Source organism: Oryx dammah, unplaced genomic scaffold, assembly GCF_014754425.2.
Source record: "Oryx dammah isolate SB20612 unplaced genomic scaffold, SCBI_Odam_1.1 HiC_scaffold_26, whole genome shotgun sequence".
Classification (NCBI taxonomy): Eukaryota; Metazoa; Chordata; class Mammalia; order Artiodactyla; family Bovidae; genus Oryx; species Oryx dammah.
Window position 1 is genome coordinate 96797436 of NW_024070210.1, and position 22213 is coordinate 96819648.

Here is a 22213-nt window from a genome sequence, read left to right on the forward strand (position 1 = left end):
ATGTGCTTTCTGGCACCCCGGGCTTTTTCCTTCTTGGCATCTAGAGTAGTTAGTGTGTTTCTTCATTTGGTTATCAGCTTTTTGTCTTTAACCATGAAGTCAAAGATGGTTAGTTTCACTGACTGCTGCAGAGGGCAGGGTGCTTGGTGCACAGAGAGTGTTCAGTAAGCATGAATCTGGATGGACCAATGGGAAGAAAGAATGGCTTGTTGGTAGTCTCAGTGTCTGTGATGGTGTAGACCTTGGTGGTCTGGTCCCTCTGATGGTGGAGACCCTGTATATTTTCCATGGCTTGACTGCTTCCATGCTCTAGCCGACCATGTGCTGGTTGGGACTTGTTGCAGCATCTTTCATGACAGTGGACTAAAGGGAAAAAGGTGATGATACAGAAAGAACATACAGTAACTGGAAAATATTTTGTTTAAGATACAAGTACATGCATCCCCATAAATTCCCTGTGAAACTTCTTTAGTATAAACATTGCACAGACAGAAGCGCTAAAGCTCAGGAAAAAAAGTTGAAAGAAGAACATCTGTTTCTCAAATTTCCAATTTCAAATGTGATGATTTGAACAGAGTATTTTGACCCACATCATTTTTACTCTCTAGTTGTGTTGGTGAAGGACCAGCATTCTGTACCTAGAGAGGCTGAATGCCTGAGCTCCATCTGCTTAAGAGTTGCCTCCTGCCTCTTCTGCAGGGTTTAGAGTTGGATCCTTGAAAAGGCTGCGAGTCTTCTTTCTAGTACCAGCAGGATGGCCTGTGCTTCCCAGAAGCAGATTCTGAGACCAAGGTCCACGTGCAGGAGATTTATTGTGGAAATGATCCCAGGAAAAACCAGTAAGGGGGTGGAGAGGCAAGATGGGGAGGGTGAAAGAGAAAAGCAAGGATGGCATTTCAGCTTGATCCCACCAGGGAACTCAGAGTTTGTCCTCACACAAGGCAAGAGAGCTGGACTTTCGTACTGTACCTGTCATTCTCCAGACTCCAGTAGCCCGAGGTGTCACCCAAGAGAGGTCCAGGGGCAGACTGTCAGAGGACAAAGAACACAGTGGCCAGGAGAAGAGCAGTCTGAAAGGAGAAGGGAGACGGGACGTGCAGGGAGCACTGGCAATGTCCGGGAGAGATAAGAAATGATGCCACAATGTAGTAAACAGATCTCACATGAAGGTATGTTCACAGGCTCTCTCATTAGTTCTAATAGCATACTATTTATTTAAGCTGACGCTATGGGCTTCCCCAGTGGTGCTAGTGGTGCCTGCCGAGGCAGTAGACACAGAAACACGGGTTTGTCCTGGGTCAGGAAGATCCCCTGGAGGAGGGCGTGGCAACCCACTCCAGTATTCTTGCCTAGAGAGTCCCATGGACAGAGGAGCCTGGCGGGCTATGGTCCACAGAGGTGCAAAGAGTTGGATGTGACTGAAGTGACTTCGCACACAGGCACGTGTCAAATACTGTGTAAGTGCTTTACATATATTATCTCTAATTATTATGATATTCCTATAATAATGTTACCATAATTACTCTTCTTCTCGTAGGGGTGAGGAAGCTGACTTCCTTTTTAGATATTTGAAATACAGCTTTATTCTGATTCTAAACAAAAAGGAATGGGAAGGACAGTAACAAACCAGATTTCGCCTCTCAGTAATGTCACGTGACTATGCTGCTGCTGCTGCTAAGTCGCCCCAGTGGCGTCTGATTCTGTGCGATCCCGTAGACGGCAGCCCACCAGGCTCCCCTGTCCACAGGAGTGTCTAGGCAAGAACACTGGAATGGGTTGCCGTTTCTTTCTCCATGTCATGTGACTATAGCAGTTTTATATTTGAAACTCAAGGAGGAACAATTGTGTTCCAAATCACCTAAATATCAGGTCCAAAAAGGAAAGTTTTTTTTTTTTTTTAACTGACACATTCACTCCAAAGCCCATCTACCTCCTTCAGCATCCAAACATTAAGCACACGTTCTGCTTAGCTATGTAATAAAGTGGCAAACACGCCGCACCACTGACATCATAGGACACTGGCCTATAAAACGAGACTTCTGACGCTGGGCCCCAGCCTCACCTTCCCACAGGCCGTCATCTTCATCTGTGCAACCTCTAAACTGTGCTTGTCCTGCACTGCCAAGGCTGGGTCCCTGACCACCTCTGGGCGGGGCAAGAGCAGGCATGGCGACGAGCTCCACGTTAGGGTCTCCGATCAGTTTTCTAGCAGGCCAGAGGAAGGGCTCTTCAAAGCTGCAGTTACTTTTGGCAGAAATGTCGTAGTACTGAACAGTCTTCTTTCGGTGGAAGGCAGATGACTTTGCCTCAACCTTTCTGTCCATAACATCCACTTTGTTGCCACACAACACCATTGGGGTGTTCTCACACACTTGTGCCAGATCTCTATGACAGTTAGGCACTTTCTTGTAAGTAACTCTTGATGTTACATGAAACATTGTAATGACACACTGAGTTTGTGTATAATAGCCGTCTCTCAGTCCACCCAATTTCTCCTGACCGGCTGTATCCCGTATGTCGAACATAATACGTCCTCTGTTGGTATGGGACACAAGACGATGGACCTCAACACCCAAGGTAGCTACATACTTCTCAAATTCACCAGTCAGATGACATTTCATGGACGTAGTTTTTCCAGTACCACCATCACCAACCAATACCAGTTTGAACTGAACTTGGGGTTCTCTTGGGCAGCCATCATGATGTTGCTTCCAGAAGCATCTCTGTGCCTGTCTGACTGGGCAAAACTGATTTTAAAGAATTCAAATGGCTTGCCCAAATTCTCACAGATAGAAGTAACTTTCAGGCCTAGGCTGACAGGACCATAACTCCAAACTTTCAAGCAATACCTTAAAGCTGTCATTACTCTCCCAGGCAAATTCAGAAGGACATGGATGGATGTAAGTACTCCTCCTGAGGCTCAGGGTTAATACAGTATTTTAAGTCCTCTGATGGTTTGACAGGGCCACACTGTCCATTTGTTGAGGGCCTGCCTTTGGATAGAGAGGAAGAGGGCAGGATGGAGGGAGCACTGTGGGGACACAGATCACACAGCTTTCCCACAGAAAGTCTCCCCCCATCCCTACCGCCTGCCTCCTCCTTCCATGGCCTCCATGGTGAACTCTTGAGGTGGGTTCCACTCTTCAGCTCCCACATGGAAGAGAGACTTGGCTTTTTATAATACTCGCACTTTAAGCAATGATCCAGATTATCCCCAAGAATTGCAGAAGCACTGGACAAGTTTTCCTCAGGAAGCCATGGTGTGAGTGTCTGAGCAGAGGCTCTGAGTCTAGGTGCTCCTTGCAGATCCAGGAGCTTCTGAGGTTCCTCCTCATCAGGGAGCAATGGTTCTCATTAGAGTAAAAGGAGAGAATATAACAGAGGGTTGGGGGCAGACCCTGGCCTGGGGCCTGTGCTCTGAAACTGATAGCTGTTATTTTTGGATGTGAGTTAGGAATTTTGTTTAAGTAAGATGTTTGCTGGGCCACTGTACTGAAATATCCTAGACTGGGTGGCTTACAAAACAGTAATTTCTATCTCACGGTTCTGGAGGTTGGAAGTCAGAGGTCAGGGTGTCAGCAGGGTTGGTATCTTCCCCTTGGCTTATGGATGGCCATCTTCTCTCTCTGTCTTTGCACAGTCTTTCTTCCGTGTGTGACTGTGTACCAGTTTCCCCTTATTATAAGGGTACCGGTCAGGTTGGATTAGAGCCCACCCACATGACTTATCTTAATTACTTTTTTAAAGCTTGATCTTCAAATACAGCAACATTCTGAGCTACTGGAGGATCAGGACTTTTAACACTTGAATTTTCAGCAGGTCAGGAGGAGGGGGAGCACAGTTCAGCCCATAACAGAGGAGCATTTCCAATAGGCAGTGAGTGGGAGCTTGATTTCAGACTAGACTGGAGACAGAGGCAGCAGCCCGGCTGTGTCCTGCCTCTTAGGTCATGTTTGACAAGAAGGCAGTGGTGGCAGGATGGGATTTGCTGTTGAAAAGGTCACTCTGGTTGTATTAGGGACAGGTATGTGTGTGTGTGTATGTGTGCACTCATCTGTGGGGTATTTAGCTTAAGTGCCCAGAATCTTAGGAGGATAGGATGGGGGCAGAGGAAACACAGGTGGAGCAGTTGGGAGGATCATGCATTGGTCCAGATAGGAAGTGGCCAGGACTGGGGTGGGTGGGCAGTGTTGGTGGTAGTGGAAGAGATGGACTGGAATCAGTGAATTCTAGAGCCACCTAGCCTGATTTTAGGAGGTAAAGTCAGCTGGGCTTGGTTATAGACTTAACAGTGGGATTGAAGAAGAAATAGATGTCAAAGGGAATTAGATTTTTGACCTGAGTGACTGAATGGGTGGTGGTGTCATTTTCAGGGATTGAAAATGTTAAAAAACAAAAACAACACTGGATTGTGGGGGAATAATCATGACATGGGTTTTGGACATGTTAAGTTTGAGGTTCTTTGGAGACATCCAAAAAAGACATGGAAAAGATAGGTAGGGTCATAGACGAGGAAACGGAGGTTGCTATTGCAGGAAACATCAAGTTGCTCAATGTCCTAACTAAATTACATCAGTATCAATTGAAAATCCAGTTTTGAGATCTCAGATCTCCTGATTTACTACCCCAGCACTCATTCCCACATCAGTGCTTCCTTCCTTTACATAATTTTTAAGGATAAAGGACAGTGTGCACATATCCCCGGGACTCTGCTAAAGAGTCCAGATCAATCTGCTAAAACATCACATTTAGTTGAAGTTGTCTGCTTTTTTTTTTTTTTTTTTGAAAAGTCATTTGACTTTTTTGTCATACTGTATAACATATTGTTATTTCTATATAGTAATGTCATTAAAAATGATGATCTTGGAGAGGAATTTCTGCTCCAGGAGGATGCTCTGAATATATTCTGGGATAATGAAACTTTGTGCCAGAGGATGCAGCGCCAGGGCTATGCAGGTGATACAGATGAAGATGTTCATTCTGCAAAGTGCCACCCACACCTACTTTACAGCAAAGGAAGTGAAGCCATACACCCCTGACCATGGGCTCCACTGTTCCCACCACATATTGTACCTCCAGCCCTAATGTACCATGACACCTGGAAGCTGCAGCCAAAGAGAGCAAGAGAATGGCCTTTCAAAGGCATAGCTGTGGTACCAACTTTGAGATGATGGCGTGCAAGGATGGGGTCATTCTCCGGGATGCAATAGGCATTCTATATCAACAGCTAGTACGTGGTGCTGAGAGAAGGCAGAATACTTGAGGGGAGAAGCAGAAGGTGCCTCTCTTGGCATCACTTCAGTGACCCACTTAGGGAATTTCTGTTTCTCATCCCCGCAACTCTAGGCTCCATAGGTTTAGAAGTCATGGTCACCAGAAGGACATGTTTCCATCGGGAAACACAAGAAGAGTCTCTATGAAACTTCAAGCCATGACAGCCGTTAGTTACTTCAGGCTCCTCGTGCCAGGATAGCATGAGGCAAGGGAAGAAGTCACGGTGTTGGCAGGAGCAACAACCTCTAGTCATTGCAAACCTGCTGGATATGCATTTTCCCAGCGGTCTGGGAAATTGGCTGCTGTGGTTCATGGCTGAATTCCAACGTGGGAATTGCCATAAAGGGACCTGCTTTCACTCAAGATTATGCCCCTTCCCTGGGGGTGACCTACAACCAAGGGTGGGTGGATCTTGGCGTATGAAGTCTGAGCCTCCTTGGCCCAATTTGGAACAGATTTGAAGGATCATCAGGTTCCTATGGGACTGACTGGGTCTTGGTTGGGGCTGCAACACAGTTCAGCCTCTCCTTGTCTTGATGCAGACATCACTGCTTCCCTGGGGGTGTTCCTAAGAGCACCCCCAATAAACCACTACGTGGAGATCTCCACCTCAGATTCTGCTTCCCAGGGAAGCCAAGCTAAGCAAGATGGCTCAGGGACATGTCAGATAAATAGCTGAAAATAGAGGCTGGCATTTAGAAGAAAGATCTGTGCTGCAGATATAGACTTGGACATCATCCATCTAAGGGCAATAGTGAAACCATGCTTGGATGAGTTTGCTAGGATAGTGATAGATTCTGACAAAGAAAAGGAGGACAGCTGCTTTAATAGATTGGAAGTAATAGTAATAAATGGCTCTATAAATATTGCTGTTTGGTATTGGGTAAAAGGCCTTGTGAAAAGGAGGGAGGTAATCTTGGAGACCTTAGTATTTGAGGTTTTTTAAGTTAGATTGAAATACTCAGTTCACCAAGATAATGGAGAAGGGGCTAAAGAATATCTGAATTATTGTAACTCTATCTTGTAATATCTCATAAGTCGTGTACTCTTGTGACTTAAACAAGGAACACACTCCAAGTGCAACCAGGGAGGACAGAGGTCTTAATAGACTGTAGATGGTACCTGCTGGGCCCCTGGTTATTGGCATTAGAGGTCTCTTCTTGAAAATGATATTATAATGAGACAAGTCAAATGCAAATAAATCAAACAATAATGATAAATGGATGGTCTTTGATCAGTCTGGCTCCACCCTGGAAGAGGATCTGGAAAGGAATTTGCAAGGGTCACAGGATGGTTAGAGTGTCATAGGGGTGGCAGTCTTGGAGGTGTAAACAAAGGACAGATCAGAGTTTTCACACTTGGAACTTCCTCTGTGCTATAACCTGTCCTGTCTCTTGTTGGCTTGGTGTCATGAAAATAAGAATGTTTTTACGTGTCTGTGTTACCATTTTTTTTTCTTCCTAGTGATCATTGTTGCTTGGAATGAAAGCCCCAGAGGTAGGGTGTAGAATTCGTTCTCCTGACATGGTAGCTTTTGTGAACCGACTTGGGTCAGTGGCAGTTGTCATTACTGTTTGCTGCCCCTCAGAAAGGTTAAACCTTCCCAGTGGAGTGAGGGTAGGAGGTAAAAGTCAGCAGAGAGTGTGTAGGGTGAAAAGAGAAGGGGGCTGAGGACAGGTCGCAGAGGTTACCTGAGGGATCATTCATAACAGCTAAAGCTTTAAAGGCTTTAATCCAGGATGGGGCCAGCTCTTGTCCTAAACCTGCTTTCCCAAGAAAACAGTCTTATATTTTCAGTTTCCAGTGCATTTTGTTGCCAAACTTTTCATTTCTCTGTCAGTTCTCCTTTCTTTGACCATGTTCAACTTCTACTTCAAATCTGGGAGCCCGTAACTCTGCTGAGAAACTCCTTGGATGAAAGGAAGTGTGTCACATACCACATCTTGGGAGTCAGAAAAAAAAAGAGAAAAAGAAGAAGGAAGGAAAGGAAGAAAGAAAGAAGAAGCAGACACCTGTCTGGCATTTTCAATCTTACTCTGGATCGTATGGAATTTCATCAGTTTAGGGATGCTTGGATACCCAATCTTCAGTTCCAGTGGAAAACATTTCGGGGACATTTCTGCATCAGACAGGGGCAGGTATAGTGTTTGGGACCTTCCTACTCACAGACTCTGTGGTCCTACCAGGCATAAGACAGAAACAAAAGCCTGAGATGTCAATTTTCATAGGACATCAGACTCAGGGAATGCTCTGCCCAGCCGATTCCGTGGCATTCTCAGCTGTTTCCTGCCCTCTTTCTTTTCCTGGCACCTTCAGGTACCAGGATAATGGTAATGTATTTCTTTGTTTATTCACCTTCCCTTGTTTTGCTCCTTGTTTCTTCCTTTTCCTCTATGCTTGTGGCTTTCTCTCTGTTTAACTCTTCTCTCTTTTTGCTTCATATGTTGACTTGCTTTGGTCAGTCTCTGTCTATGTGAATAAAGTCTGTTTGAAAGTTTGTAATGATTATTGAAGTTAGGGGGCTTCCCTGGTGGCTCTGCTGGTAAAGAATCCACCTGAAATGCGGGAGACCTGGGTTCAGTCCCTGGGTTGGGAAGATCCCCTGGAGAGGACAAAGGCTACCCACTCCAGTATTCTGGCCTGGAGAATTCCATGGATTGTATAGTCCATGGGGTTGCAAAGAGTTGGACACCATTGAGTGACTTACACTTTCACATTGAAGTTACAGTGTAATTCCAAAGTAACATGGGTGTTAAGATTCCAAAGGGCAATCCAAAGAGACGTCATGAAACCACATACCAGCAGAGAGGGAGTCTCTGTTATTGTAAACTACAACTGTTGCCTGACACTTTGATCCAAAAATTGCTACCTCAGTGATTCATGTAATTAGCTTTTTGTTTGATTTTAGTATTTAAAAACACCTAACATTGCTCTCTGGACAGGGAGGCCTGGCGTGCTGCAATTCATGGAGTCGCAAAGAGTTGTACACGACTGAGCGACTGAACTGAACTGAACATTGCTCTCTGAGAACAGATTAATGCTGTTTTTCAAGTTGCATTCATCTTTTAGGTTAGTAAGTTTTCCTACCTCTCATAATCAGATGAATGTTTTACAGATGTTAAAAAACATCACTTTAAATCAAAAATTAAAGACAACCTCACATGTGGACTAATCTTCTCTTTTTGGGCTTCGGCTTGTGAGTTTTATAGTTGAGCTGCTTAAAAAAACTTTTTAATAGCTTGAGCTACTTTTTAATTTTAATATTTTTTAGTAAAAACTTCTTCAGATATTTAAGGGAAAAGGTATTCCCTGTTGTTTTCTTTTGGTGAAGTAAGGAAAAGCTCCAAGCTTGGTGAAATTAATTTTGGGTAAAGAATGGCAATTTTTGGTGATTCAGGTAAAACAAGCAGATGAAAGAACACATGCTAACTTTTATTAGTAAGAGAACCCTGACACCCTGGGAGAACTCTTCTGAAAAGTGTATGAATTTGGTTAATTTCAACAATGCTGTTTCTTCTGGATTTTTAAAAACATTTATTTATTTATCTGACTGTACTGGGTCTTGGTTGTGGCCTGTGGGCTATAGTTCCCTGACCAAGGATGGAACCTGGGCCCCCTGCTTTGGGAGCATGGAGTCTTAGCCCTAGACTACCAGGGAGGTCCCTCTTTTGGATTTTTTTTTTTTTAAACCAAAAGTATAGTTTATGAAACATCTGGTTGGGGATTGTGTAGGGACTACTCAGCACCTACTTTGCTGATGCTGAAATGTCAAATGCTAAAAGTTTTTCTCAAGCACAGAACGTACCAACCGGGGTATACGGTGGAGGGGCAGTTACTCTGAGGCTTGGACTGACTGAGGCCCCACTGTCTCGGAGCTTGACTGACTGAACAGTCTTAGGTTGCTGCGAACAGTGGAGGGGCACAGAGGATCCTGCAGGAAGCCTTTAAGAGCCAGACTTGCAAGTGTCCTACTTGACCATTGCAAACATTCTATTCACGAGAACCCAGTCCTATTGACCCACCAACTGCAAGGGAGGCTAGAAAAACTGGTCTCCCTGTGTGCTTAGGAAAAGGGATACGAACTGGGAGTTTGTCAAAACATGGAATTGTCTCTGCTCAGTCTGCTTTGCCAATGATCTTTTCACAGTGGATTAGAGTCACCTTCTCTCCAAGGGAGTCCAAACTTTGAAAGAATATACATATATATTTTAGCAGCTTGACATAGTTTTTTCTTTACATTTTCAGTAAAAACTTCCTCAGTTATTTAAGGAAAAAGGTATTCCCTGCTCTTTTTGGTGAAGTAATAAATGCTTCAAGATTGGTGAAACTAATTTTGGTCAAGAATGGCAATTTTTGGTAATTAAGGTAAAACATCTGTATGTTTTACCAGTTACTTCACCCAGCTCTGAGTTTAGGATCTCCAAGTGAATTTCAATAGTTTCTTTTAATTCAGGACCCCCCTTGGTCCTATAAACTAAAGAGATAAGATTTTTGCCCTCTTGTTGTTCAGTCTCTTAGTAAGGACAGCTAAACCTCCAGAGACACACATTATCCAAGAATAGCCAGGTCTAATTAAGGTACAGTCCACCCTTCCAGAATTAGGGGGCCTTCACAATGTCTGCCCAGTGGGATTTCAGAATCCTGTAAACCAGTGACTGCTGTAGGTCTGCCATTCTTCCCCCTTCCAAATGGGAGTTAAAATAAATGGCTCCACAATTATATATGAGGGTAGGGGACAAAAATTTATAATTATTAAAGAATTGTGTATAAAGTAGTAGTCATGTACAGATGTGTGTGTTGGACCATAAAGAAGGCTGAGCACTGAAGAACTGATGCTTTCAAACTGGTGCTAGAAAATTCTTGAGTCCCTTGAGCAGCAAGGAAATCAAACCAGTCAGTTCTAAAGGAAATCAACCCTGAATATTCATTAGAAGGTCTGATGCTGAAGCTGAAGCTCCAATACATTGGCCACCTGATGCGAAGAGCTGACTCATTGGAAAAGACCCAGATGCTGGGAAAGACTGAAGGCAGGAGGAGAAGGGGGCCACAGAGGATGAGATGGTTGGATGCCACCAATGGACACGGACATGACTTTGAGCAAACTCTGGGACATAGTGAAGGACAGGGAGGCCTGGCGTGCTGCAGTCTGTGAGGTTAAGAGATCAGTCAGAAAGGCGGAAGTGGTGACCGTGAGAGGCATGTTGGAGGCCGCATTCAAAGGGTTTGCTGGCTTGCAGGTGGGGCAGGGAGGAGAGGAAAGGAGCTCTGACTCCAAGGACTCACTCCTGGGTGACAAGGAGAGTGGTGATGAGGCTGGAAGTTGAGAGTCAGTGCTGACTTCGGGGACGATGGGTTCAGTTTTGGCCATTCTTTGTATCTTACCCACTCACACAAGGGGCTTCCCTGATAGCTCAGTTGGTAAAGAACCCACCTGCAATGCAGGAGATCCTGGTTCGATTCCTTGGTTGGGAAGATCCCCTGGAGAAGGGAAAGGCTACCCACTCCAGTATTCTGGCCTGCAGAATTCCACAAGCCTATGGGGTTGCAAAGAGTCAGACATGACTGTGATTTTCACTTTCACTTCAATTCACTTCACTTCACTCACAGAGTGGAAATGAACCCATGTCCTAACTTCATCAATGTCCTGGAGCTTCCTGGTTATACGTTTTAGTGGAAAGTCTTTTTTAGGTTTATGAAACTTCATTTGTAAAATTTTTAATTTTATCATTTTTGACTGTGCTGGCTCTTCACTGCTGTGCGAGGGCTTTCTCTAGCTGCAGCGAGTGGGCATTACTCTCTAGTTGTGGCACTTCTCATTGCGGTGGCTTCTCTCACTGCAGAGCACAGGCTCTAGAGATGTGGGATTCAGGGGTTGCAGCACTTGGGCTCAGCAGTTGTGGCACAGGGGCTTAGCTGCTCCTTGGCATGTGGGATCTTCCCGGACTAGGGATTGAACCTATGTCCCCTGCATTGGCAGGCAGACTCTTATCCACTGAGTCCATGTTTAAGAAGCTTCAAGTACCTACTTGTTATACATGATCATCAAGTACTCAGTGAGCCTTGTAAGTTACTAGCATGATGCTGGTATTAAAATGGGTCGTATTGTTATTAAAATGCCTTGATTGTGTTTTACCTTGGGAAAGGTTTCCTTGGCATGATCTCTACTTTGTGCTCCTTGAGACAAAATTTCTCTCTGCTTTTGATGGGCATCCCCACTATGGTTCTGGTTGTTGAAAACCTCCATTTTTATATTGAGCTAAAAGTAGTTTTCCTGAAAATTCTGCTCCGAGTACCCAGTTTTTAACTTCAGAAATCCACAGAACAAGTTAACATTTTGGAGTCTAGAGGGTAGCAGCTGTGTTCCCTTATCTTCTTCCATTGCGCTCCACAAGGCTTGTCTCTCCATTGCTTTTTAAAAATTAACTTATCGTATTTGGCTGTGCTGGGTCTTTGTTGCTGAGGCTGCTCTCTGGTTGTGGTGTGCGGGTTTCTCGCTGTGGTGGCCCCTCCTCTTGCGGAGCATGGGCTCTAGGGCACAGACTCAGTAGCTGTGTGTGGTACATGGGCTCAGTTCTCCCCCGATGTGAATCTTCCTGGACCGAGATTGAATCCATGTCCCCTGCGTTGGCAGGTGGATTCTTAACCACTGGACCACTAGGGAAGTCCTCGCCATTGCTTTTGTGGGAGTTCCTCTGCAGAAACCTCCACAGGCTGCTGCTGGAGGCATTTGCAGAAGCTCCTGCATGCTTCCCAGGAGACGCTGCCCCTGGGGGTCCTGCCGGTGGCAGAGGCTGCATATACTTTACATGGATTGAAGGTCTCTCTGCTCTATGATAATCTGGTCAGGAGTCTGATGAAGGGACCCTTAACTTTCAAAGACTTTTCATTTGTAAACCTTCCTTTAGAAGTGGACTCTGAATTCAAGAAGGGATTTAGAACGTGTTACTGTCACCCTCCCTTGTATGTATTAATAGGATGCTTGATGACTGCCTACAGAAGGCACCACTGGGGGCCCACCTCCTTTCCTCCTTTCTCCTTTATTAAGGCTCCATCCTTCTTTCACATGTTGTGCTTCAGGAGAAGCTGTCTCTGCTTCCAGATCTAGTGGTGGATGCTAGTTGATCCCCAACAATACTGGGAACCCCAGTCTTTCTGTGCACTGCTGCTTCAAGGGAAGGCTAGTGACCTGGGTCTGGTAAGAGACGTAAGGCGAGACGCAAGGGGAGAATTCTGAGGATGGGGCTCCTGGGCGAGGCTTCCTCCTTCCTCGGCAGAAGCTGCTGGGAGAAATGACACCCACCATTCTGCTTCCCTGCGTCTGGATGTGAAGCTCAGAGCTCTCCCAGCCATCTGGAGGATGAAGCCAGCACATGGAGAAGAATGAAGCCAAGTGAGTCACAGGAATCGGATGGCCAGATTTCCAAACTTCTTGTATTTAAAGGTAACACATTTCAGTGTCATCCGTGGTGGTTTCGTCTGGAGTTTTCAGTTACCAGCAACGGAAGGCAGCCCAGCTGATAGGATGACTCTTTTAAAATGAGGCACTGGGAAGACAGTGCCAGGACAGTGGGGACACCGCCTCCCACGTTTCGCCCACTGTACTTCTGGACACGGGGATGCACTCCGAGGCTGACTGAGTGATGGAGTAACTCCAGCACACGTTTATCACACAGGGATCCTGAAGACAATTAAGCCCTTCAGGGTTTTTTTTTTTTTTTTTGGTCTCCACTAATTCTATTTATGTATAAATAAGATTCCTGAAAACCTTTTTTTCCCTTCGGCTGTGACTCCAGGGAAATGGTTGGGAGTTGTCAACTTTCTGACTGATGAGGAAATCTGTAAGGGAGCCTATGGATGGCCTTGCAAGTCCATGCATGCAAGGCCACCTATGGAGACAGGGGTCACTGATGCCTGATGGAAATGTCTCCAGATGAATAGGCACCTGCAGAGATCGCAGTGGTTTAGTTGCTAAATTGTGTCCGACTCTTTGTGACCTCATGGACTGTGGACTGCCAGGCTCCTCTGTGCATGGAATTCTCCAGGCACCAATACTAGAGTGGGTTGCCATTTCCTACTTCAGGGGATCTTCCTAAGATAGAGATCAAACCTGTGGCTCACAATGGCACGCAGATTCTTTACTCCTGAGCCCACCAGGGCAGCCCGGAGATGGCAGTGCCTACCTCTAACATGCTGGAAGGAGCAGCTCTGTATTTAGCTGACTGTGAACTTGTCAGAGAACTTCAGGCCTTCCTCCTCACCCTACTCCCTCCTCCCCCTACTCCCTCCTCCAACCATGTAGCACCCAGCCTGGGACAGATTCCAGCCATTCTGCCCTTGCCAGGGTCCCCTTCTGTTTACAACCCCAAACACACTATAATGTGAGAACTTTCCCCTTGCCTACAAACAGTCAGTTTGAGCTCATTTCAGAGGCATGTCCTTTCCAGCCCATTTGCGTCCTCTCTGAAATGAGCTCAGGTTCATGTGAGCTTGGAGTATAAATCCCTTTTCTGAACTGGTTTCTCTTCTCAGGTTGGTGTCCCCGTGCTCATCCACAAGGCTGCCAAGGGCATTTGCTCATGTATGGAGTCAGTGAAAGGGATAAGGAAAAGTGTCAAGCCTCTGACACCTTGCCGTTCTTAATAATCAGCTGTCAGCTGCCAAAGACAGAAATTTCAAATCCTCCCAACCCCTCCTCTCTCCCAGCCCAGGAATTGGGCTTTGATTGTTTTGCAGGAAATTCAAGTAATCACTTATTCGGATGCTTGCTATTATGTAACCTCTGAGGGCAATGAGAGTCTTGAAAGAATCTTTCTGCAGAATCTTTCAGCTAAAGCAGTGGAGAAACCTAATAGCCGCTGGGGCTGGCAGCCAATTCTTATAAAGTCCATCAGTCATCTCTTCTGCTTCAGAGCCAGTGTCCCCTCTGAGAGAGACAAAAAGGCCTCGGAATGTGAGAAGTGCCTGCAGGCAAGGTGGCCACACTCCTGTGGCCAGCTGCTTCTTGTGAGGTGTCACTGTGGGCATGGCACCGCCTGGGCAGAGAGCCCTCTTTTAGGAAGCCACTCAGTGGAACAGCTGCAGGTGAATGTTTTCAGTGGCTTTCAAGAGGTGTTTTTGACTCTGTCCATATTAAGTATTGTGGCTGTTTCTGGCTTAACGGAGCAGCACAGGGAAGTACGTGTCCTCTGGATACTATTCTAAATAGCACTATGATAAAGCGCTTTTGTAGGAGGAAGGAATGCATCACTGCTTATTCTTACTTGCAGAGCAGAGTGTGTAGAAGTCACCAGGTCTCCACCTTTGACACTGTGAAAACAGTGCTTTTCAGTATAGGTCATCAGAAGGATGCCTGGGGTTTATGTATATGGATTTCCTCCAAAAGAGTCAAAGCTCTTTTGCATGAATTGTGTCCCGTATTATATTGTACTCTTGCTAGACGTCGAGAGCATCAGGTTTACTACTTGCTTGTTGGAAGTGATGAAGGAACTGGAACCATGCAATGGGATTCAAGAATATTTATAATCGACTGGTGCTCCCTATTTAGTTTTTGAGAAAAATGTATATAATACACCAGGAGACAGTGACCTACAACTAGGAGGCAGAGAACTATCTTATTGTTTGCCATAGTTTTGGCTACAAGCCCCTACTTCTGGGAAGCTGAGCAGGACCACCTGGAGTTCCTCTTTCCAAAGCTAGTGAGCATTTTATCTTCTGAAGCTGATACCAAATCTTCAATCTTGCCACCAGGAGAGGACTATCTTAACACTCACATTACCTGTGCTGGAGGTATCCACCTGGCACTGAGTGGAATTGGTGGAGGCTGCCTGAGAACCCCAACTTCTTTCCTGGAGGGCCAGGCTGAGATATGCTTAACTGTGTGCTTACAGTACCTGAAAAGTTAGAAAAAAGAAGTCAGCTGGTTTGCACATTCCTAAAAAAAATCTAGAAATAAACTTCTATTATAAACATAATAGATGTGGTTAGATTCAACTCACTCAGATAATACAGAATACTATCCCCATCTCAATCCTTAATTTAATCACTTCTGCAAAGTCCTTTTTGTCATATAAGGTACCATTTCATAGTCTGAAGATTAGAGTGTGGGCTTATTTGGGGGGCATTATTTGGCCTACTATATTTCTTTGATAAGTTGTAACAGTTAAAGATGGAGGCAGGGGAGGAAACTTAGAAGGAAAGGAAATTAGGTGATGAAAGACGGAAGAAACCTGTTCTATATCCTTTTGTGGGTTTAATCAGCTTTTAGCTGATGATTTCTAAACTCATCTTTAAACTCATCCTTAAAGTCTTGGTGCTGAGCTCTGGAGTAATACTTCTAGTTGCCCACTCGATGTCTCAACTCTATTCTGCATAGGTTGAGTTCAACAAACACCTGCCTAAATGAACTCATTCTTTCCCTCTGTACCCCTGCCCCTCACCCCAAAGCTCTTCCTGCTGTTCCCCTATATCAACTGATTACTTACGGTCCATCTAGGTGCTGAAGTCACCACATTTGGAGTCTCACTTCACCCTGGATAGTTACTAAATTCTGCTAAGCCTATTTTTCTTTCCTTCTTAACTTTATCATGACAGCTTAGAAGTCAACCTGACCCAAATGTCTTTCTCTCCAATTAGCTATACTCATTTGTTTTCTTATTTATTTTTTATTTTCATGGAAGTTGTGCTTAAAACCCCACTAGATCATTATCACATATTTCAAGATGTAAATGCTTTAAGATTATTATCCAGTTGTAATTTCATACTGCACAGTAGTTAAAAGTTATGCAGAATGTTCTGAAAAACAAGTCTGCCTTTCACGAGTGCGGTTCTTCAGCGGCTCCCACCTGACTGGATGATACAGGGAACAGTAAACATGGTGTCCGAGGACGTGTCTTGCCTGTCCCCACCCCGTCTCCTGCAGCTGTTTCCCAGTCCAGCCAGCAACTCCAGCACTGGAACCAAAGAGCCTTGAGATCCAGTTCTGACTCAGCCCCTTGAAAGCTGAGTAATCCTGGTGCACTGATTTAACCTCAGTTTACATGAGTTACCTCATCTATAAGTTCAGGAATGACATTTAGGAAAAAAGAGATGAGAGAATTAATGTATAAAGATGTCAGCACAGTGTTTAGTAAATACATCCTAAGTGCTCAATGACTATAAATTCATCACATATTTTAGTGTCACTTATTTAGATGCATCATAATTGTTTATGTGCTCACCTGTCCCTTGTATTAGACTCAATACACTTTGATATCATTCAGTGCAGAATCCCCAGCTCTTAGTCCTACCCATAGTAGGGTGTTTCATAAATGTTTGAACAGATGAGTGGCGGTCAAGATGTAGCTTATATTTTAAAACTGATTTTTAAAATAAGAGCAAAAATATTTGAAGGCAATTGACCACACATATATTGTCATAAGCCTTCCTCACCGATCAATGCAAAGAAATAGAGGCAATCAGCAGAATGGGAAAGACTAGAGATCTCTTCAAGAAAATTAGAGATACCAAGGGAACATTTCATGCAAAGATGGGCTCGATAAAGGACAGAAAAGGTATGGACCTAACAGAAGCAGAAGATATTAAGAAGAGGTGGCAAGAACACACAGAAGAACTGTACAAAAAGGATCTTCATGACCCAGAATCACGATGGTGTGATCACTCTCCTAGAGCCAGACATGCTGGAATGTGAAGTCAAGTGGGCCTTAGAAAGCATCGCTATGAACAAAGCTAGTGGAGGTGATGGAATTCCAGTGGAGCTGTTTCAAATCCTGAAAGATGATGCTGTGAAAGTGCTACACTCAATATGCTAGCAAATTTGGAAAATTCAGCAGTGGCCACAGGACTGGAAAAGGTCAGTTTTCATTCCAATCCCAAAGAAAGGCAATGCCAAAGAATGCTCAAACTGCTGCACAATTGCACTCATCTAACATGCTAGTAAAGTAATGCTCAAAATTCTCCAAGCCAGGCTTCAGGAATACATGAACCGTGAACTTCCTGATGTTCAAGCTGGTTTTAGAAAAGGCAGAGGAACCAGAGATCAAATTGCCAACATCCGTTGGATCATGGAAAAAGCAAGAGAGTTGCAGAAAAACATCTATTTCTGCTTTATTGACTATGCCAAAGCCTTTGACTGTCTGGATCACAATAAACTGTGGAAAATTCTATAACTCCATTGCTAACACTAACAAGCGGGTACTCTTTCTACCCCCTTCTGATGCCTATGTCAGAAGCTTTCTCTATCTCCTTTATACTTTAATAAAACTTTATTACACAAAAAAAAAAAAAAAAAAAAGAAAATTCTGAAAGAGATGGGAATACCAGACCACCTGACCTGCCTCTTGAGAAACCTATATGCAGGTCAGAAAGCAACAGTTAGAACTGGACATGGAACAACGGACTGGTTTCAAATAGGAAAAGGAGTCCATCAAGGCTGTATATTGTCACCCTGCTTATTTAACTTCTATGCAGAATACATCATGAGAAACGCTGGACTGGAAGAAACACAAGCTGGAATCAAGATTGCTGGGAGAAATATCAATAACCTCAGATATGCAGATGACACCATCCTTATGGCAGAAAGTAAAGAAGAACTAAAGAGCCCCTTGATGAAAGTGAAAGAGGAGAGTTAAAAAGTTGGCTTAAAGCTCAACATTTAGAAAACGAAGATTATGGCATCCGGTCCCATCACTTCATGGGAAATAGATGGGGGAAATAGTGGAAACTGTCAGAATTTATATTTTTTGGCTCCAAAATCACTGTGGATGGTGATTGCAGCCATGAAATTAAAAGACGCTTACTCCTTGGAAGGAAAGTTATGACTAACCTAGAAAGCATATTCAAAAGCAGAGACATTACTTTGCCGACTAAGGTCTGTCTAGTCAAGGCTATGGTTTTTCCTGTGGTCATGTATGGATGTGAGAGTTGGCACCGAAGAATTGCTGCCTTTGAACTGTGGTGTTGGAGAAGACTCTTGAGAGTCCCTTGGACTGCAAGGAGATCCAACCAGTCCATCCTAAAGGAGATGAGTCCTGGGTGTTCACTGGAAGGACTGATGTTGAAGCTGAAATTCCAATACTTTGGCCACCTAATGCAAAGAGCTGACTCATTGGAAAAGACCCTGATGCTGGGAAAGATTGAAGGCAGGAGGAAAAGGGGACAACAGAGGATGAGATGGTTGGATGGCATCACTTACTCAATGGACATTGGTTTGGGTGGACTCCGGGAGTTGGTGATGGACAAGGACGCCTGGCATGCTGCGGTTCATGGGGTTGCAATGAATCAGACACGACTGAGTGACTGAACTGAATCCGCCATAGCTTGCTTCCCTAATAAGATGGCAGTGTCTCATTTAATTTTCTATGGATCGGAGAACATTTTCAGAGAATAAAAGCACTTCATTTTTTGTCGTTTGAGGATAATCTCATTTAAAGATTCTTTAAAGCTAGATAATATTTTTTGCAACCCAGAGCACAAATGTGATCACCTCTTAGGATTTGCCTTCCTGTCCAGAAGGAGTTAAGCTGAGAATCGGGGGAAGCTGGAATTTGGAGGCTGTTTTTCTTGTGTTCTGGTAGATGAGAGTAGTTATGATTTACTTTATGTTTGAGAAAGAATTGTGTTTGTCTTGACTTTGTGCTTAAGGATGACAATGTCAGTTTGATTCAGTTGATATAGTAGTTTTTTATGATGACAATGATATATATACACAACTTTTTCTCTTCTTCTACTTATGCTTTCTTATTTATTTATATTGTGGAAATTGTAGTTAAAAAGCCACCAGATCCTTGTCACATTTTTCAGAACTTATATACTTTAAAATTACTACTCCAGAGGATCTTTCTGACCCAGGGATGGAACTTTTGGGTCTCTTGCATTGCAGGCAGATTCTTTACTTTTTGAGCCATGAGGGAAGCCCATAAAAATTACCACACTGATGTAATGTCATAGAGTGGCTACACAGTATGATATTTAGCTAGCCATTATTAAAATTCATGCTATTGGCATCTCTGTCTTGACCATGGACGTGTCCAGACATTTGGCATTATCATATATCCCTTGGTCGGTTGCTAATATCTTACACATCAATTCCTGTGGGTTCCTAGTTACATTTCATAAAGAAGAGTTTACTCGAGATGGGAAGAGATTCATGTTATTCGTTTCTCAGCAGCACTCGTGCAATTTTATCAGGATGCTTGCCTTTACATGATAACGGTTTGGGATGCACCCATAGACTCGGTCTTTTAGGGCAGCAGGTAGGTAGGGTAGGAGGAATTGACCCATTCCCCGTCCCTCGCTATCATCCTTGCTGTTTAACACACACCCTTTCTCCGGTTAGACGCGCAGAGAATGGGGCAGAGCTGTCAGAGTGCACAGGGGAGGGGTCTTGCCTTTCTAAGGGCGCAGGAGGCTACACAGACTCAGCCCACCGCTTCCACGCCTCTAGCTCCACTGCCCTTCCTCCCGTCTCCGGTTTTCCCGTCTTGAGGGCTGGAGATGACCATTTTCCTGGGCAGCGGTAAACGCCTCTTTTCCCGGCAAACAGGAGCGCAGTGCTAGCGGCACCTCCTTCTCGTTCCTGGCGGGGCTTCATTTTCTCACGCGGCACGCCTGCTCCTGACACTTCCGTGGTGGCCGTCGCCTTACAGCTAGCACCCCGCGGTGCTCACGTCCTCTTAGGCCTCCTTCGTGTGATATTTGTTTCCAAGACAGAGAAACCTTGAAATAAATACTAATCTCTGAGTACAAACGTGTTATGCTACTGGTAGGTCGCGTCCGTCATGTCGGACTCTCTGCGGCCGCATAGACGGCAGCCCACCAGGCTCCCCTGCCCCTGGGATTCTCCAGGCAAGAACACTGGAGTGGGTTGCCATCTCCTTCTCCAATGCATGAAAGTGAAAAGTGAAAGGGAAGTCACTCAGTCGTGTCCACCTCCTACAGACCCCATTGACTGCAGCCCACCAGGCTTCTCCATCCATGGGATTTTCCAGGCAAGAGTGCTGGAGTGGGTTTCCATTGCCTTCTCCGCAAATTCCAGGCTGGAAGGCCCCAAATCCCAACAGCTTTGATGAACCCAGTCCTAACCTGAAGGGAACTCATGTCTCATCTGCTTTAGGGACTACAAGCCACAGAAACAAGAAATGCCCTAGTGCTGAGATCCCTAAATATCTGAAGTAACCTTAATTCTCCTCAGCCTGAGGCACCCTAAAAAGAGCACCCACAGAGACCAAATTTCCCTAACCTCAGCATTCTACCTCAGCCAAAAGATTCCCCAGTCCCCTTTGTTTAAGGAACCCCAGTTCCCCCAGCCCTGTGACCCTGATCTCAAGTCAAGCGAGTTGTCCCTTAGATGTAGAACACACGTTATGCTCAGATTTTGTTAGAAAGCCCGCCATATGCCAGACATCCATAATGGAGAAAATGAAAACTCTTTAGTTGTCACCAGCTGGCTGAAGGCGTCCCCACGTTTGGTTGGTCTTCTCTGCCGATCTTCACACTGGCTCCCAAAGTGTGGAATATGAAACATGAGTGGGAGACACAAGAGATGACTTTAGGAGGTACAAAAAAGAACATATTTTATTTTAATATTCTGCATTTGTGTTCCAGCTGTATCAGAAAACACTGAACTCAAGATTTTAAGGATGTTATCGTTTTTCTAATACATTCATTTATATTAAAAATGGTTGATTTTTAAAGAAACAAATAATAGCATAAATGGTATAGAACATGGCAACAGTTTTGAAGGTAGTACCCTAATACTACCTGGAAGTTAAAAAAATGTTACAAATAATTATTATTTTAAAGGAAATCAGTTTATGGTATTAGTTCAGTTCAGTTCAGTCACTCAGTCGTGTCCGACTCTTTGTGACCCCATGAATCGCAGCACGCCAGGCCTCCCTGTCCATCAACAACTCCCGGAGTTCGCTCAGACTCATGTCCATCCAGTCCGTGATGCTATCCAGCCATCTCATCCTCGGTCATCCCCTTCTCCTCCTGCCCCCAATCCCTCCCAGCATCAGAGTCTTTTCCAATGAGTCAACTCTTCGCACGAGGTGGCCAAAGTACCGGAGCTTCAGCTTTTTAGCGTCATTCCTTCCAAAGAAATCCCAGGGCTGATCTCCTTCAGAATGGACTGGTTGGATCTCCTTTCAGTCCAAGGGACTCTCAAGAGTCTTCTCCAACACCACAGTTCAAAAGCATCAATTCTTCGGTGCTCAGGCTTCTTCACAGTCCAACTCTCACATCCATACATGACCACAGGAAAAACCATAGCCTTGACTAGACAGACCTTAGTCGGCAAAGTAATGTCTCTGCTTTTGAATATGCTATCTAGTTTGCTCATAACTTTCCTTCCAAGGAGTAAGCATCTTTTAATTTCATGGCTGCAATCACCATCTGTAGTGATTTTGGAGCCCCCCAAAATAAAGTCTGACACTGTTTCCACTGTTTCCCCATCTATTTCCCATGAAGTGATGGGACCGGATGCCATGATCTTCGTTTTCTGAATGTTGAGTTTTAAGCCAACTTTTTCACTCTCCTCTTTCACTTTCATCAAGAGGCTTTTTAGTTCCTCTTCACTTTCTGCCATAAGGGTGGTGTCATCTGCATATCTGAGGTTATTGATATTTCTCCCAGCAATCTTGATTCCAGCTTGTGTTTCTTCCAGTCCAGCATTTCTCATGATGTACTCTGCATATAAATTAAATAAGCAGGGTGACAATATAGAGCCTTGACGTACTCCTTTTCCTATTTGGAACCAGTCTGTTGTTCCATGTCCAGTTCTAACTGTTGCTTCCTGACCTGCATACAGGTTTCTCAAGAGGCAGGTCAGGTGGTCTGGTATTCCCATCTCTTTCAGAATTTTCCACAGTCTATTGTGATCCAGACAGTCAAAGGCTTTGGCATAGTCAATAAAGCAGAAATAGATGTTTTTCTGGAACTCTCT

General features: G+C 44.5%; 1 pseudogene; it reads right to left on the bottom strand.

The window, feature by feature from the left end:
• Window positions 1–309: 309 nt before the first annotated feature.
• Window positions 310–19861, bottom strand: LOC120853757 (annotated as a pseudogene).
• Window positions 19862–22213: the final 2352 nt, after the last annotated feature.